This window comes from Peromyscus maniculatus, chromosome 9 (assembly GCF_049852395.1).
Source record: "Peromyscus maniculatus bairdii isolate BWxNUB_F1_BW_parent chromosome 9, HU_Pman_BW_mat_3.1, whole genome shotgun sequence".
NCBI lineage: Eukaryota > Metazoa > Chordata > Mammalia > Rodentia > Cricetidae > Peromyscus > Peromyscus maniculatus.
The window spans coordinates 48996047-49013909 of record NC_134860.1 but is presented as its reverse complement, the minus strand read 5'-3'; the positions used below and the strand labels follow the sequence as shown (position 1 = coordinate 49013909).

At 45.8% G+C, this 17863-nt stretch overlaps 1 pseudogene; it reads right to left on the bottom strand.

Moving 5' to 3' along the window:
- Positions 1-10165: 10165 nt before the first annotated feature.
- Positions 10166-10803, bottom strand: LOC102910649 (PITH domain-containing protein 1 pseudogene; annotated as a pseudogene).
- Positions 10804-17863: the final 7060 nt, after the last annotated feature.

The following is a 17863-nucleotide window of genomic DNA, read 5'->3' as shown; positions in this document are numbered from 1 at the left end:
TTCCGTGGAACTTCGACCCGGACGGTATCAACTAATGAGAAGAGGGAGTATTTGCTAGCAGCCAATAAGCGATCTCTATGTACATCTCTTTGCGACGGAAGCCGTACATGGGAGGGGCTTAGTCGCCAGAAGGGGCGTGGTCTTAAACCTGCGCGGGCCTGGGGGCGGGGACCAGCGGGGCAGGGGCGTGTTGGGGGCGGGGACCAGTGGGGCAGGGGCAGGGGCGGGGGCGGGGCTGAGAGTTGGGTGTGCAGGTGAAGACAACGTGTTGACTTCCTTTGTCTTCGTCGGTGCTGGAGAATGCTGAGCCTTGGCTCGTTTCCCTGTGTAAAACGGGAGAATACCGTAACAAAAATCAGATTTAGGTGACCGAAAGCTAATAATTATTATAGTTAGCAATTTAATAAATATAAAGCCTAATTGGTTTACTTTTTCTTCCACTTGTTAGTTGTCTTTCCGAGTACGTTCCAGGTTTTCTGTTAAGAACTTACACTGAATTCCTCCCACAAACCTCTCTGTTACTAACCTAATTTTTCACGTGGTTAAATGTGCACACGATCACGAACTTACTAGGTGACAGCTGAATTAAACGCTAGGAAACTGAAAGTCCGACTTACACCGTTAAACAATGCACCGTGTTGGGTGTTGTTGGTCCTTGGAATGCAAATGAAGAATCTTATGCTAAATTCTTCCAAAGTGTTAACGAGTGGCATTAAAAAGGCCTCGCGGCGCCGTAAACTCCCGATTCCTGGCAGGATTCCTGGCAGCCAGCAGCACTTTACGCCGCTGTGGTTTTAACCTCTTGCCGGTAGGAGAGTACCCTGCATAGTCATCAGTCCAGATAGAATAATTACAGGACCACATATGAGCAACTGTATTAGCTGGATACTTAGGTGCCTGGTTTGTATTTGAGTCGTAGAGATTGGATTTTATCAGCCGTGGAAATGTGCTATCTACTGCAGTCCTTTTCGAGGTTTTCTCTTTCTTTCTTTCTTTCTCTTTCTTTCTTTCTTTCTTTCTTTCTTTCTTTCTTTCTTTCTTTCTTTCTTTCTTTCTTTCTTTCTTTTTCTTCCTTCCTTCCTTCCTTCCTTCCTTCCTTCCTTCCTTCCTTCCTTCCTTCCTTCCTTTCTTTCTTTCTTTCTTTTTTTTTTTCAGAGAGGATCTCTACATAGTCCTGGCTGGCCTGGAACTCACTATCTAGACCAACCTGGCTTAGACCTTAGAGATCTGCCAGCCTCTGCCTCCCAAGTGCTGGGTTTAAAGGCTGTGTCACTATGCCCAGCCTACACTTGACATTTCTTGTACTTTAGTTTGATGTTAAATTACTGGCTTGTGCTGAAACAATAAATATCATTGCCCTGTACAGGTCTGTCATGATAGATTGACTGGGTTGTTTTGTTGTTGTTGTTGTTACAGGCGGGTATCAGAATGTAGGACAGGAGGACCCCTGGGGTCTGGCGTTTGACTGTGAGATTCTAAAGCAGTGACAGCTGATGCCTTTAGAGGGCTGTTGTAATGACTAAATATGAAAATGTCTGGGTCAAAGTAAACCGTCAATACATTTATTGCTACTGTTTTTATATGTACTTTTTGAATTCAGAGGGACATGACTATATATTTAAGTTGTTATTCTTCATCCATATCATCTTAAAAACAGACATATAAAAAAAATTCCAACAGTTTTGGGGCCAGGTAAGACTGAACATTGGGGAATGAGAAGAAATCAGAGAACTGGTGTGTATCTCTGAATGACATTCCTCTTTTCCCTGTCCAACTGCTAATAGAGATGTGCTTTCCTCCCCGTCCCTCCCAATGGCCTACTTGGCATTGTTACTTTTCATTGGAAATGTAACCCCATGGGCTCATATATTTGAATTCTTGGGTTTTTTTTTTTTTTTTTGAGACAGGGTTTCTCTGTGTAACAGTTCTGTCCTAGAACTCTCTTTGTAGACCAGGCTGGCCTCAAACTCACAGAGATCCACCTGCCTCTGCCTCCTGAGTGTAGGGAATCAAAGGAATGTGCTACCACTTGTGCTATGTTTGAATTCTTTGATCTCAGTTAGTGGAACTGTTATGGAAGGATTAGGAGGTGTGGCCTTGTTGGAGGACGTACATCACTGGGGGTGGGCTTTGAGGTTTCAGAAAACTGGTGCCATTCCCAGCATGCTCTCTGCCTTCTGCTTGCAGTCCCATCTGTGAGCTCCCAGCTGTTCCTGACACCATGCCTTTATTCCAAAATCGTGGGTGAGAATCCTCTGGAATCATTAACCTCAAGTAAACACTTTCTTTTACAAATTGCTCTGATCATGGTGATTTATCACAGTAATAGAACAGTAACTAACACATTGACTTAGACCTAAATGTGTGTGTCTTGTCTTTTTTTTTTTTTTTTGGTTTTTCGAGACAGGGTTTCTCTGTGTAGCTTTGCGCCTTTCCTGGAACTCACTTGGTAGCCCAGGCTGGCCTCGAACTCACAGAGATCCGCCTGGCTCTGCCTCCCAAGTGCTGGGATTAAAGGCATGCGCCACCAGCGCCCGGTGTGTGTGTCTTTTGGTTGTTGCTTTTTGAGGCAATCTTGCAATGTTGTCCAAGCTGACTTTCAACTCACAATCCTGCCTCTGTCTCTGGAGTTCTGGGATTCTAGGTACACGCCACTGTGTTCTGCTTTGTTTTCAATTGTTTTGAGACAGGGTCTGACTATGTAGCCCTGGCTGGTCTGGAACTTGATATGTAGACCAGGCTAGCCTCTAACAGAGAACCGTATGCCTCTCAAGTACTGGAGTTAAAGGTATGAGCTCTCACACCTGACATTATCACTATGTTCTTAATTCAAAGTTTTGTTTAACTTAACTAAATAAAACAAAACCCTGCAACAGCATCATCCCCATGGATCCAGAGTACCCAGAAGATATATAAAAAACGAACAGAAGTCTTTGGATATTGAACACGCATAATTAGCACTGAAATGCTATAAAGGATCACTTTCTGTGCTCAGCAATGGACTGGAGCAGTGGCTCCGCAGGTCAGAGTGCGCACTAGTCTTCCAGAGGATCCTGGCTCAGTTTCCAGTCCTTGCTGTGTGATCAGGCTGATCTCAAACTCAAGGCAGTCCTCCTGCCTCTGTTTCTCAAGTGCTGGGATTATAGGTGTGTGCACACTACCACCATCAGCTCCTCCCCTTCCTCCCCTCCTCCCCCTTCTTCTCTTCCTCCCCTCCTCCTCTTCCTCCCCCTCCTCCTCCCCCTCCTTCTCTTCCTCCCCCTCCTCCTCTTCCTCCCCCTCCTCCTCCCCCTCCTTCTCTTCCTCCCCCCCTCCTCCCCCTCCTCCTCCCCCTCCATCTTCTGTTGCTATTATTCTACCACCCCCACTATTTCCCCCTCTCCCTCCCCTTCCTTGTCTCCGTCCCTGCTCCCCCTCATTTGATAGGGTCTTCCTATGTAACCCAGGCTGGCCTTGACCTTGTGACCCTTCTGTCTTTGCCCCTGGAGCACTAGAATTTACATGCTATCTGTGTGCTGGGAGGCTATCATTTGAAAAGAGAAGCCATATCATATAAATAATATGTTTTCTAATAAATGTACTTTTTGTTTTTATTTCAGAACATCAATTGCTTTTGATTTTTTTTTCTGTAAAAATTTGACTCATATTTCTTATGTAAAGCTCATCTCAGACTTCTGCTGGGGTACCCCCATATCACAAGATTGTGCCTAGCTTTGGGGGTCTAGGCATGAGAAAGCGGTTCCATTCTTCAGAGGTCTGGTAACACCAAACTGTGATTAGGACATGTAAGCCAACTAAACTTTTTTCTTTTCCAAGTTGCTTTTGGTATGGGGGTGTATCGCAGCAACGGAAAAACCTAACTAAGACACCATTTCCCGAATCTCGGGGGTGGGGTGGGGGGTGGTACGCTGTGTGATTTCCATGTAATCTTCAGCCCAGCTATGGACTCGTCCCATGGTGACTGGAATGCTAAATCAGAGAATAATTTCCTTCAAGAGAAGCCAGGCTATTCCATGTGCCTTCTCTTGTAAGTAGAAGAGGCCCATCAGCTGGAGAAACTGCACACAAAACCAGCAGACACTTACAGCCTCAGACCTGGGGGGCTCAGTGGAGTCTGAGCACAGTTATAGTGTCTTCCTCTGCTTCTTTTTTTGTTTTTGTGATAGGGTCTCTTTATGTAGCTCTGGATGTCCTGTAACTCACAGGGGTCTGAATGCTCCTGCCTCCTGAACTCCAAGTGCTGGAGTTAAAGGAGCTGTAATGACTGAGTGCTCCTATCGAGCAACTGGAGTCTGCTGTGGAGAGTCTGGCTAGTCTACCCGGCTGCTATGGCAGATAGAGGTCATGTACTGCCCATGCTAGTGAGTTTTTTCCAACTTGACACAAACTAGGGTCGTTTCAGAAGAGTGAACCTCAGCAGAAAAAATGCTCCCTTCAGATTGCCAGGGATGAGCAGGATTTCTCTTTCTTTCTTTCTTTCTTTCTTTCTTTCTTTCTTTCTTTCTTTCTTTCTTTCTTTCTTTCTTTCTTTCTTCCTTTCAAGGAAGAAAGGGTTGTTTTTATTTTATTTTATTTCGGTTTTCCAAGATGGGGTTCCTGTGTGTATCTTAGGCTGTCCTGGAACTCACTCTGTAGACCAGGCTGGCCTTAAACTCACAGAGATCTGCCAGCCTCTGCTTCTTGACTGCTGGGATTAAAGAGTGCCACCACTGCCTTGGCTGGGGGTGGTTATTTCCTGATTAATGATTGATGTGGAAGGGTCAGCTCACAGTGGTAGGTGCCACCCTTAAGCAGGTGGTCTATGGCCCCTGCTTCAGTTCCCACCTTCAGGTTCCTGCCTTGACTTCCCTCCATGATGTACCGTCATCTTTGAGGTCTTTTAATAAACCCTCTCTTCCCCAAATTGCTTTGGTTGTGGTCTTTATCACAGCAACAGAAAGCCCAGCTGAGACACCGCTTTTCTGTAGAACGTGATATGACTCGACCAAGGCTCGGGGAAAGCCCTTCCTGTAACTACAGGTTTGAGCCTGGGATACTTTACTTAAGGAAAGAACTGGTATTTGTAGCCAGAAGTTAATTAGCCCTCATATCAGATGGTTCACAATTGCTTGTAACTCCACATCCAGGGGACCAGTGTCTCTTACCTCTCTGGGCATGTGCACGTTGCCTCCTTCCACATAAAATAAAATAAATCTTTAAAAAAGAAAAAAAAAGGAAAGGAAATTTGGCTTTAGCCATAGCAAGGTGTTGGAAGATGATATCTGTGTAATTAATGATTACTGTTATTCTGCACAGAGGAACTATACAGAAATGAGCATCAGAGAAGCTACTCAACTTTACTGTGAAGAAATGCTCGTTAAACATTAGTGTGCAGTATCGTTGCTCGGCATTGTGAGTAGGTGTGAACTTCTTGGAAGGCTGTTTGTGATGTGACCGGAGCCAAGGGGATGACCCTCTTCCTTTGATCCTGTGGTTCCAGTTTTGTCTACAGAATTCTTTGTGGTAGATTGTTAAGTATGAGCCATTCCTTTGTCCCCTCGGTATCATGGAAGACCTCAGTTCTCCCTAAGACCCTGAAGTGGAGATCCTTGGTATTAAAGAGGACCTCCACTCTCCCGGAGACCCTGGAGCAGAGATCCTTGGTATCATGGAGGACCTCCGTTCTACCTGAGACCCTGGAGCAGAGATGGCTTCTTGAATATGAAAGACAGGACACAAGACAAAAGTCCCTTTATTTCTTATGTTCTTTCTACCTGGCAAGCACCCCTGGTGGGGCAGGAATACCTTCTGGAAGGGCCATGGACATGACTAATAGTTTGAGAATTATAAACCCAACAGAACAGTTTTTAATGAAGGGCTTAAAAAAAGCAGCTTTGGAAAAGGAAGGGAAGCTTTGCCACACCAAAGGGTAACATGAAGTTTGTTTTTATATTTCAATGTCCTCTGAAAATGGAACGAGTGAAGAATGACCACAATTGTCCTATCGTCCCAAGGCTTTCAGGTTAAGAGGAGTGTGTTAAAAAGATCCTTGCAGGCCGGGCCATGGTGGTGCACCCCTCTAAACCCAGCACTTGGGAGGCAGAGGCAGGCGGATCTCTGAGTTCAAGGCCAACTGGGTCTACAGTTCCAGGACAGCCAGGGCTACACAGAAAAACCTCGATAAAATGATATAAAACAAAATAAACAGAATAAGTGCTTGCTTGTCGTGAAGAGCCAGGTGGATACCGAACAGGGATCTGGATGGCTGGAGAGCTTTGCAATAGAACTGTCACCGGTCTGCCATGTGACGGGAGGCCAGCAGAAAGCGACATCTGCCTCAGGGACTGAGACAGCCCTTTGCCACGAAGCATCCCCATCCCTTCCAGAAGAGAATTATATAGCTTGTGCTATCGATGGGCCAGGAATCACAAGTGAATTTTTTGCATTAATTTCCCAGGAAAAGAATGATTCCTTCATGAGCTTTTGTCAGACTAAAGTGGGAGCTTTCTTAGTCACAAGAGAAGCGCTGAACCCTGGGGGAAGGAGGCCAGGCAGGGATGAGCTGGGTGGCCGAGAGAGAGCCAAATAACACACACAGAGCCCGGCCTGAGAGAGTGCTGGGCCATGGTGCACAAGACCTGTAAGGGGATAAAGATTAGATGATGCCATGATTGAATCCTGGTGGCTCCCTCTATTATTTATTTATTTGTTTGTTTGTTTGTCTGTTTGTTTATTTATATCTGTCTGTCTATCTTTCTTTCTTTTGATTTTTTGAGACAGGGTTTCTCTGGTGTAACAGCCTTGGCTATCCTTGAACTCACTCTTTAGACGAGGCTAGCCTGGAACTCAGAGATCTGTCCGCCTCTGCCGCCTGTGTGCTGGGGTTAAAAGTGTGCGCCTCCACCTCCCGGCCCCTGGTGCCTGTATAGGGAGAGAGACTACAACACATGCATGCCCTCTGTCTCTTGCCTTGTGGTGCCCTGAATCACCTCAGGAGTCTGCCAGCAAGAAGGCCACCACCGGATATGGCCCCTCAGCTTTGGATCCTTCCGTGAGTCAAAATAAATTTACCCAGTCTGTAGTGTTGTGTTATTAGCATCAGAAAACAAACTATAGAGTTCGAGGCCAGCCTGGTCTACAGAGCGAGATCCAGGACAGGCACCAAAACTACACAGAGAAACCCTGTCTCGAAAAACAAAAAACAAACAAAAAAGAAAGAAAGAAAGAAAGAAAGAAAGAAAGAAAGAAAGAAAGAAAGAAAGAAAGAAAGAAAGAAAGAAAGAAAGAAAGAAGGAAAGAAGGAAAGAAAAGAAAAGAAACTATAAACGAGGCCTTTTCCCATATGACCGATGAGAAAAGCCTGGCTCAGGGAGCAGAGATAGTTCTGTAGAGAACCTCAGAGTCAGGGATGCCTCCATTTATTTTCCTCACCTGCCAATCATGTGAGTCTGACTCACCCTGGGGTGGTTAGGTGTCTGCAGGGCAGTCTCCCACACGCTGTGGGAGCACTCATTTAACTGCAAGCTCGGACAGCCTCGGTTTCGATTTCCTGGAAGATAACAAGTTAGTACTCAGCCCCACGGCCTGCTCCTCACCACTGCCGGACACAATGGCCTACATCTTGGGAGGGGTCGGGTGTAATGCCGCTCCAGTTACAGGATCCCCGGCTCGTGATTCTGTGCGATTCTCAGCCTAGAGCTGGGTGCATGACATCAGACCTGTGAAGGTGAAGAATTCTCCCTGGAGGGTGGAGGCAGCTGTGGGGACTCATCTGTGGTCCTCAGGAGAAGAACGGGTGGGCAGGAGGCAGGGGCGGGAAAGGCGTGGAGGGAGCAGTTAGAAGGCGGGGTTAAGCAATCTCTTTCTTCCCCCTCCTTCCCACTCCTCTCTTGTTTCCTTCTGTCTCTTTTTCCCTCCTTTCCCTCTTCTCTCCTTGCTTCCTTCCCTTTCTCCTCTCCTCTCCCTTTCCTGGGGAAGTACCCAACCACTGGGCTCCATCTCTAGCACTTTTTGTATCTTTTTATTTTTGAGACAGGATCTTACTAAGCGGCCCAGGCAGGTCTTGAACTTGTGTTCTTCTTGCCTCAGGCTCCTCGGTGGTTGGGATGACAGGCTCGAGTCACGGCAGGTTGAGCAGAATGAAGTAAGATACAAATGCAAATGCCAGAGCTCTTTATTTCATGGGCAATTGGAGAGACTCAGCATTGTCTGACTTTGATTGAGTCATTGAAACATCCCAGGCTCAGCTATCTCCCCATACAATGGGATTGTGAAATACTTGCTTTGATTTACAGGGATGTGGGGAGATCTGATGTAAAAGTGTAAGAAGCCAGCCAAATCATCTGTCCTGACGGAGACAGGAAACAGGGGCATTCAAGGCAAGGGAGCACACAGTGCAAGCTGTAACAGCAGGGCTCATTTTCATTATTGCAGCTCTTTTGATAACAGAGCTACAAGTTTACATTTCAGCAAGCAACCCTGATTAGCAGGCCAGCATTTTCAAGCTTACAATGCATAGCAGTGTTACTTTTTTTTTTTTTTCCCAGAAAGACATCTGAGGCATGGGAACATCACTTGACCTAACTATTCTCTAAGTTGAGGAAGGCTGCAGGCATTCCTGTGTCCCATCCCAAATTTACTGGTATTCCATATTCCCTCCATGAGAAATAGGATCCCCTATCCATGTCATAAATTCATTATATCCTCAGAACCTTAATTTAAACCCCAACATTAAAAAAAAAAAGCCTCCTAATCCCCAAAGCAAGTTGCAAATGCAGGTTTGGCATTTATTGAGTAGTTCAGGTGAGAATCAACTGTCCTTTGGGATGGGGGAGTCTCTTGTCCTCTGCTTAGAAGGATGTGGCCCTTTTCTTGGGTGGTAGACCCATCCACTCTAGATTCTTTAACAGATCTGGGACAAGAACCATGATTAGCAGAGGCTGGAGAATGGCTCAGCAGACAGAGCTCAGAGCACTTGCTCCTGGAGAGGAGTGCAGTTCGGTGCCCAGGACCCCCATTGGGTAAACCATAATAACCTGTCACTCCAGCTCCAGGGGACCTGACGCCCTCATCTGCCCTCTGAGAACACCTACCCTCACAAGCATGTAATCCCCTCGTGAACACACACACACACACACACACACACACACACACACACACACACACACACAAAGAAATATGATTTAGAATATTCTGGGCCATGGCAGCGGCATAGAAATAAAGAAGGAACACTGAAGAAGTGAAGGAAGAGGGCGACCAAGCCAGTTTCTGGGATGGCGAAGAAGAGAGAGAGCGGGAAATGTGGGGAGGAATTCCAGCGGAGGCATTTTGCGTAGGGTATTTATTTCTTTCCTTCAAAACATTTTTTTAAAAAAAAAGTCTGGCAAGGATTTGTTAGGAAGCTCATTAGTCACAGTGAATAAAAGCCGTGAACAGAAGAACCAGGGTCTCCAGATTCGAGCCCTGAGTTTACAACATAAGTTAGAAGCAAACACCAAGGAGGTCCCGAGGGTAATCTCCAGGAAGTCTCAGTCCTGCCCCAACCAGGTCCCCCACCCAGAGAGAGGACTTCATGCTCTCCCACCTGCTTGGCTAGACAGTGAGAGGAGACCTCCCCTAAGCAGTCATTTACCAGGAGACTCCTTCCTTTCCAGCCACCATCATGGGACACTTGTGTATGTGACATATTGACACCAGCTGGACACCCTGACACAAATGCTGAACAAAGACAAGAGGAGCAAGCAGGGACATGTGTTTCTAGTTGGAGATCTTCCTGATGGCTAACACAAACACAAAATCCTTGCAGAAGGATTCCAGCAGCCGAGGAAGCTTCCTTTTGTTTTAAAGGACAAGTCACACACACACAAAAAAAACCTGCCCCAAGCAACAAGACCCATGGCATCCCATGGCCACACCGACTGGAAAAGCAAACGTTATTCATGACTGCCAGATGCCACCCAGACTAAGCCGGTTTCTGCAGTGATTTAGAGAACGTCTGTCCCTTGGCACCCACATGCTCCTGGTGGTGAGGCGTTTTCCACAGGCCAGGTGCCTGCAGCAACCCCAAGACCGAGCCTGACCGAGGCTGTATGTAGCAGGCAACTCTTGCTGGAGCCTCCTCAGTCCTTCCCAGCAGGTGGCTGCACATCTTCAATGACAGTGCATCTGAGGGAGCCTGGGCCGGCCCTTAAGAAATGAGGTGTGTCTGTGGGGTGACCTGACGGACCCGGTGATCTGTGGGGTTAGCTGATGCTTCGTAATTGCAGACGGTCACCTCATGCCGGCGAAGCTCAGTCCACTCTCCTCTCGGGCAGGATAGAAGATCTTCGTGGTATCTGCTCCCAAGTTCTTTGAAATATGAATAGAGAGATGATAAACGTTGGAAAACCGGGAAATTTTTGTAGCATATTCTGATTCTCCTGTAATATCTCGGTTTGGACTGAAGGTCTGATCAGGTTCCCTTTGTGTACCATCAAAGGACATCTGTGGAATGTTCTTGTACAGACTCATCTCAGAGGGTGTGAGTCATCGTCCTCTCCCATTATGATGAGGCCTTGGAGCTTGACATTGCCTGTAAGTGGAATATTCGACAGAAGCTCTTCATCTGCATCACTTTCAACAAACTTGGAGCGGTCGGTCCGCTCCTCCCAGGTCTTGAAGACACCGCTGCCCTCTCGGCTCTTGTTGAGGCACCAGGCACCGCAGTCGCTCCAGGTCGGTGTGCAGGTACAGCCTGTGTGCCAGGCCTCGATGCTCGTGACACCACCCACCTGCGACTCCCGGCGGTTGGCGCTTGCTCCACTCCTCAAAACATTTTTTTAACATTCATTCATTCATTCATTCATTCATTCATTCATTCAGTGTGTGTGTGTGTGTGTGTGTGTGTGTGTGAGAGAGAGAGAGAGAGAGAGAGAGAGAGAGAGAGAGAGAGAGAGAGAGAGAGAGAGAGGCTACACACAGGCACATGTGTGGAGATCAGAGGACAACTCATGGGAGTTGGATCTCTCCTTTCAGTATGTGGCTCCCGGGGATCAAACTCAGGTCATCAGGCTTGGTAGCAAGCACCTGAGGCGTCTCACTGGCCCTGGCATTTCTTGACAGTGAGATGAAGGAGACACCAAGAAAGGGACTGTTTCTCACTTCACGATTCTCAAGGAAGATATGGCTTCCACAAAGACCCTCGTTTTGCCTCTGCTCTTAGATCAGATGTTCTTCTAACTCAAACTCCGTGAAGACATGGTCATGCCTCTTTAGCATGCAGGATCTGGGACAATTTCAACCAGTGCTGTGATTAGGAGCAGTGAAGGGTCTGAAAGCCCACCAACACCTTCAAATACAAGAGAATAAATAACATGTGGCCCTACATCTACCGGATGTTGGAATCCTTCAATGAACTAAGGAACTCAAGCTAACCAACACGTGGATTTCTCTGCAGGTTCCCATCCCTCTAACTGTCACCATAGGTCTTCTCTGAGAAGTTGGTACATTCTCAGGGCCTGTGTGTAGTGGGTTCACATGGAGAGCTGGTCTCCTGTGCTACCGGGTCCTACAGGAGACTGTCTGGGAACCTCAGTATTGATGTCCACAGTGGCTGGACTGGTTTACATTCCCACCAGCAGTGTAGAAGGGCTCCCTTCTGTGTGCATCCTCACCAGCATTTGTGGTCATTTGTTTCCTTGTGTTCTGAGTGGGAATGACATGAAAACATCACTGGCCTCAGAAAGCTGCAGATTAAAGCAGAAGGCTGTCCTGCAGCCCACAGGACACAGGCTCAATCTGCTTGTTGCATAAGGATATTTATTCTCTGTTGTGGGATAATCTTTTTGTACACTCCGAAGATGTGTTTTTGCCAAGGTGCCTTCTGATTGGTTTAATAAAGAGCTGAATGGCCAATAGCTAGACAGGAAGAGGTTAGGTGGGACTTTCAGGAACAGAGAGGGCTCTGGGAAGAAGAAAGGTGGGGTCGCCAGCCCACTCGGAGGAAGCAGCCTGGGCAGTATGGAGAGATGAGGTATCAAGCCACATGACAGAAAGTAGATGAAAATAAATGGGTTAATTTAAGATATAAGAGCTAGTTAGGAACAAGCCTAAGCTATAGGCAGAGCTCTCAAAATTAATAAGTTTCTGTGTCATTATTTGGGAGTGAGCTGGTGATCCATTATTTGGGAGTGATCCAAAGAAAAATCCGACTATGATCCTCATCTCCAAAAAATAGGCAAGTCTAAAGGACATCTTTGCATCATGAGCTCAGCTGTTTCAGTGGAGCAGACAAAAAGAAGGAGAGGAGAGGAGTGAGGGCGTGTGTGCAGAGAACCTTGCTCTGGCTTAAGAGCAAAGTCTCTGGAGGTATGGCTCTGAGGTCGGATTGTGTGGCATCATTTTGACAGTGCCAGGGTTCATTTCACAAATTCTGCAGGGTTTGGGATTTCTGTTCCCACAGACCCTCTTCCCAGGCTCAGAGGGAGAATGTGGAACAGATGTTTGGCCATTTTATACATACATACATACATACACACACACACACACACACACACACACACACACACACACATATATAGTGCATGTATATATTAAATTAAAGAACTACAAACAGTAAAAAGACATATTTCACGTGTTTATAAAACTACATGTAAATTAAGTATGTACAATGAAAGTATGTCACACACACATTCATTTTTTTTTGTTTGTTTGTTTGTTTTTTCGAGACAGGGTTTCTCTGCATAGCTTTGCGCCTTTCCTGGAGCTCACTTGGTAGCCCAGGCTGGCCTCGAACTCACAGAGATTCGCCTGGCTCTGCCTCCCGAGTGCTGGGATTAAAGGCATGCACCACCACCGCCCGGCTAACACACACATTCATTTTATTCACAGTTCCTGGCTTAAAATTTCCTTTCCAAGGCAGGCCATAGAAACTACACTTTCTCTTTCCTAAAATGGGGCATCAGACCTTTAATTCCTCGCATTTTCTCTCTTGGAGCTAACCATAATTACTGGCCCAGTGTGGTGGCGCATGCATTTAATTGTAGCTCTTGGGTGGCAGAGGGCAGGCAGATCTCTCAATTCCAGGCCATCCTGTCTACAGAGTTCCAGAATAGACAGGATAACAGAGAAATCCTGTCTCAAAAACAAAACAAAGCTCAGAGGTTAAGAGCACCGACTGCTGGCTGCTCTTCCAGAGGTCATAAGTTCAATTCTTAGCAACCACATGGTGGCTCACAACTATCTATAATGAGATCTGGTGCCCTCTTCTGGTGAGTAGGCATACATGCAGACAGAACACTATATAAATAAATAAATCTTTTGGAGAAAAAAAAGTAGGCAGTGGTGGTGCACGCCTTTGATGCTAGCATTTGGGAGGCAGAGGCAGGCGGATCTCTGAGTTCAAGGCCAGCCTGTTCTACAAAGTGAGTTCCAGGACAGCAAGGACTAAACAGGGAAACCCTGTCTTGAAAAACCAAAACAAACAAAACAAAACAAAAAACAAACAAAAAATAAGGAAGAAAGGAAGGATGAAAGAAAGAAAGAGAAGAGAAAAGAAAAAGAAAAAAAGAAAAATTTCTGAACAACCACGTGTAACAACAGGATGTGTTAAGACCCTTCACTTCAGGAGAGATCTGGCTGCACTCCCAGGAGGAAGGAACGCTATACAGAAAAGCCAAGAATGTGTACATCTGCACAGATGTCTGTGGATTTCTCCACTAAGGCTTTTATCATCAGACAGCGATGTTTTGTCCAATCACATTCCCGCATTGTCCTGCATGCTTCTGTCATGACTATGCAGAGAAGTCTCCATAAGAAAGCCAACAGGACGGCTGAACATGTGGCAGTTCCTGAAGGGAGGCATGCTGGAGAGGGCATGGAAGGCCATGTGCCGGCTGGCCCCACGCCTCACCCTAAACAGCGCTCCATCTTTACATTTGGGGTATCTTGTCTAAAAAACCAGGAGATGTGTTTTCCCAGTTCTGTGATCCACTTGAGGAAATGACTGCCTGAGGAAGGCTTTATGTCACTTCCAGTTTAGGGACAGAAGCATTGGCCCAGTGAGAAGTCAGCAGAGGTGGTTTTAGGGACTGAGCTCTCACACTGGGGTTTAATTCTGTCTCTGGGTAGATAATGACAGCAGTGTTGAATTACAAGCCAGTCAGCTGCTGCTGGTTGGGGATCTGATGGATTGCTTGCTAGTGGAGAGAAAAATCCCCCACAGTGTCGCTGTTGCAGAAGAGATGTGTGGCAAGAAACCGACTTTATTCACAGATGATGTCCTCTGTGTTTGTTACTGAGATTCCAGTTTTCTCTCCTAAAAGCAGTAAGTAGTCAGTTTTGTTGCCCCTTCAGAGATGTCTATATACATGCTTAAGTATGTGCATACATAAAGGCTTGTGTGTGTGTGTGTGTGTGTGTGTGTGTGTGTGTGTGTGTTGCATTGTGTCTAAATAGTTTATCAGCTTTAAATTGTGCAGTGCTTTGAGCATGAAATCATGCTCTATGTTAGTCTTTCCCAGTCCCACTGGGGCATGAGTCACCCTTCCGTCCAGCCTGTCACCCTCTCTGAACTATTTGCCCTCCAGTCCTTTAATTCAGATTGTCACAATTGCTAGGTCAGCTGCCAAGGTTCACAGTGCTTGTTGGAGTACCTTCTGTTTTACTTAATGATGCTCCTACTCCTGAGTGGGCCAGGGAGAGGGTTCAGCAGACAAAAGACTTGATCCCTGGAACTCCCATGGTGGAAGAAGAAAACCAATTCCCACAAATTGAGTCCTGACCTCCACAAGTGAGCTGTGATGCGTGTGCATGTGGAGGTCACACACAGTCATACCGAAAAATGTTAAACCAGACAAACTAACAAACAAACCTCCAAATCTCCCGGGTTTAAGACTAGTGCTGCTGGCTCTTTGGTTATGTCCAAGAGAAGCCACACTGTGCATCCTTTTAAGCAAGAAGATGAGCATCCCTGACCTAAGAAGAACATCATTATATGGCAAGGTTTCTATGGGTTACATAATGAATAGATCTATTTGTAAACTTGTTAAGGAGATAAAAGAAAGCTGAAGACATAGATCTGTGGGAGGGAGCTTGCCTAGAATGAACAAGGCCTTGGGTTCAATTCAAAGGTCCTGGGTTAAGAGAGAGAGAGAGAGAGAGAGAGAGAGAGAGAGAGAGAGAGAGAGAGAGAGAGAGAGAGAGAGAGAGAGACTCATGCTAACTTCAATGTGCAAAAGTTATAGCCAAAGCCTGAAATCAATACCAGCATGGTAAGGTTCTGATGAGGGCCTCTAACACTACCTTGCTATAACTGCACTTGTTAGAAAGAATGACAAGGTTTTGCTCTCATGACTAATTACTTCCCAAAGTCCCTAGTTTGGGGGTTTCTGGTACCATTCCATTGTAGGTTAGAATTTTTCTTTTTTAAAAAAAATATTTATTTATTTTATGTATGTGAGTGACCTGTCTTCATGCACACCAGAAGAGGGGATCAGATCCCATAACAGATAGTTGTGAGCCACCATGTGGTTGCTGGGAATTGAACTCAGGACCTCTGGAAGAACAGCCAGTGCTCTTAACCACTGAGCCATCTCTCTAGCCCCTGGAATGTTTCTGTAAGAGGAAATCAGAGTTTGCTTTATATTAGTTTAGAGGAGATTGAGAGCTGAGAGTAAACTTCCCCGCTCTTTGAGATTTCTGGGGAGAAAAGCTATGAAGTGATGTTTGTGGATACACTCACCTCCCCAGGACACAAACAAGTCCACTCACCTGGGTGGTTGGAGAGCTCTTACTGCTAAAACCTTCAATCTTTTGTGCTACTATCTAATGGGGACTATTGGGGTCCAGCCCCTCAATAGCCCTCTCCCAGGGTTTGGGAAGACTCTACAACCAGCTGACAATCTAATCTTTGACGATGTCAAATGATTCTACGTACACTAAACTCTTTAGTCCATACATTTTATTCTTCTGAGTCAGTTCTCTCTCTACACAACTTCGTTTCTGCTCTCACACTTAGCTCCTTTCTTGCTTGATTCTCTCTACATCTTTCTGCTGGTCCTTCTATGGTCTATCTTAATTCTCTCATCTTAGTTCTGCCCCATCTTGGTCTTTCTCATCTCATCCTTTCCCATCTTAGCTCCTCTTCATCCTTAGTTCCTCTCTGATTTTCTAAGTTCTCTCTCTTATTCTTTCCCATCCAATTCTTTCCCGTCTCTTTAGTTCTTCTTATCTATTCTTACCCACCTAGTTCTTCCCCCATCTGGCTCTTCCTCATCTTCTGTCTCATTCCTCTAGTCCTCTCTTCTAGCCCTTCAATCTAGTTCTTCCCCATCTCAGTTCATTCTTCTCCAGTTTTTCCTCATCTAGTTCCTCCATTCTCTTTTCTCCATCTTGTCCTCTCAAGTCTCTCAGGTTTGCAGTTATATACCCATGCAATAGCAATGCTCTGGCTAAGGCAAAGTCACTGGCTTCAATTCCCTCAGGGTCAAAAAGAGGGACAATAAGATCCACACAAAAGAGCAGTAATTGCCAACCATTATCTGCAACCCAAAAGGGAAGTGACTAACGGGGAATAGAATCAACTGAGGGCTAAATTCGGTTAATATCTGAGCAAGGGGGATTTTATGTGCTCAGCTATAATCTTAGAAATGGTTAAAGTGTTAGGAGTCTATCAGTGATGAGTGAAAATAAAACTGCCTTATTTTCCTTTGGGAGTGTACTGGGTGGCTGGGCAGCCTGAGTCAGCTTGATGTACCTGTAAGTAGAAACCTTTAGTCCTGAGTTAATAGTTAAAGGTAGATCTAAAACTAGAGATAAGACTTTGGAAAGGGAGAAAGTTAAGTTTAATTAGCACATCTGAAAGGCCTTCTAAAACAGATAGTCTGGATGCTTAAGTCTGTTCTTAGAGAGTACAGAGGTATCTCTGATAAGATACTTTCTTCCATCTGGGGATGGTCCTGGCTGGATGCTGCTAATGACGACATTACAGAAATGACTGAAATTAGGGATCCTGGCTGCATCACGGCACAGAAGGTTATCTAAATATTCCTTTAATAGAGGGGAAATAGTACCCAGTGAATGATGGAAAAGCTACAGTAGCATGTGAGAAATTCATAGCAGGAAATGGCTAGTAATCAAAAGCCAATATCACCAAGACTCCTTGAGCCTTGGCTTGACTTCAGGAAGGCCCTTGGCTTCTTCCAGGTATTAGTTTGTCATAATCATCTGAAATCCCACTTCATATTATTGTGGCTTGCAGCAACATCCCTAATGCCCTCCCCCCCCCCCCCCCCCCCCCGTGTCTGCCTATGCAATTAGACCACAGGAGGATATCTGGTCTACCCTGCTCTTTCACCCTCTACTTAATTCCTCTGAGACAGGGTCTCCCACTGAACCAGATTCTAGGCTGGCATCCATCAACTCCTTGGACATGCACATGTTTTCACAAATGACAGGGTTGGGTTACTGCTGCATGCACCCAAACCTAGCTTTTCACATGGGAGCTGGGGATTGGAACTCATCTCCTCATGCTTGAGGAACAGATGCTCTGATCCACCCTACCGTCTCCACCGCTCCTTTTGTGCTCAAGCTTGTGGTGGTTGTTTTGAGACAGGGTTTCTCTGTGTAGCCCTGACCATCCTGGTACTCCATCTGTAGACCAGGCTGGCCTCAAACTCAGAGATCTGTCTGCCTCTGCCTCCTGAGTGCTGGGATTAAAGGCATGTGCCATCATTCCTGGCTTTGTGCTAATCTTTTGTTTTGCTCACAGGTAATCATATTTCCATGGGTTAAGCCATAACATAAGTCTCTGTATTTTATATGTAGAAACTTAAGTTAAACCACATACACCTAAGTGTTGTGGAATATTAGTTTGAAATGTGTTACAGTTGTTTATGCTGTGGAATAT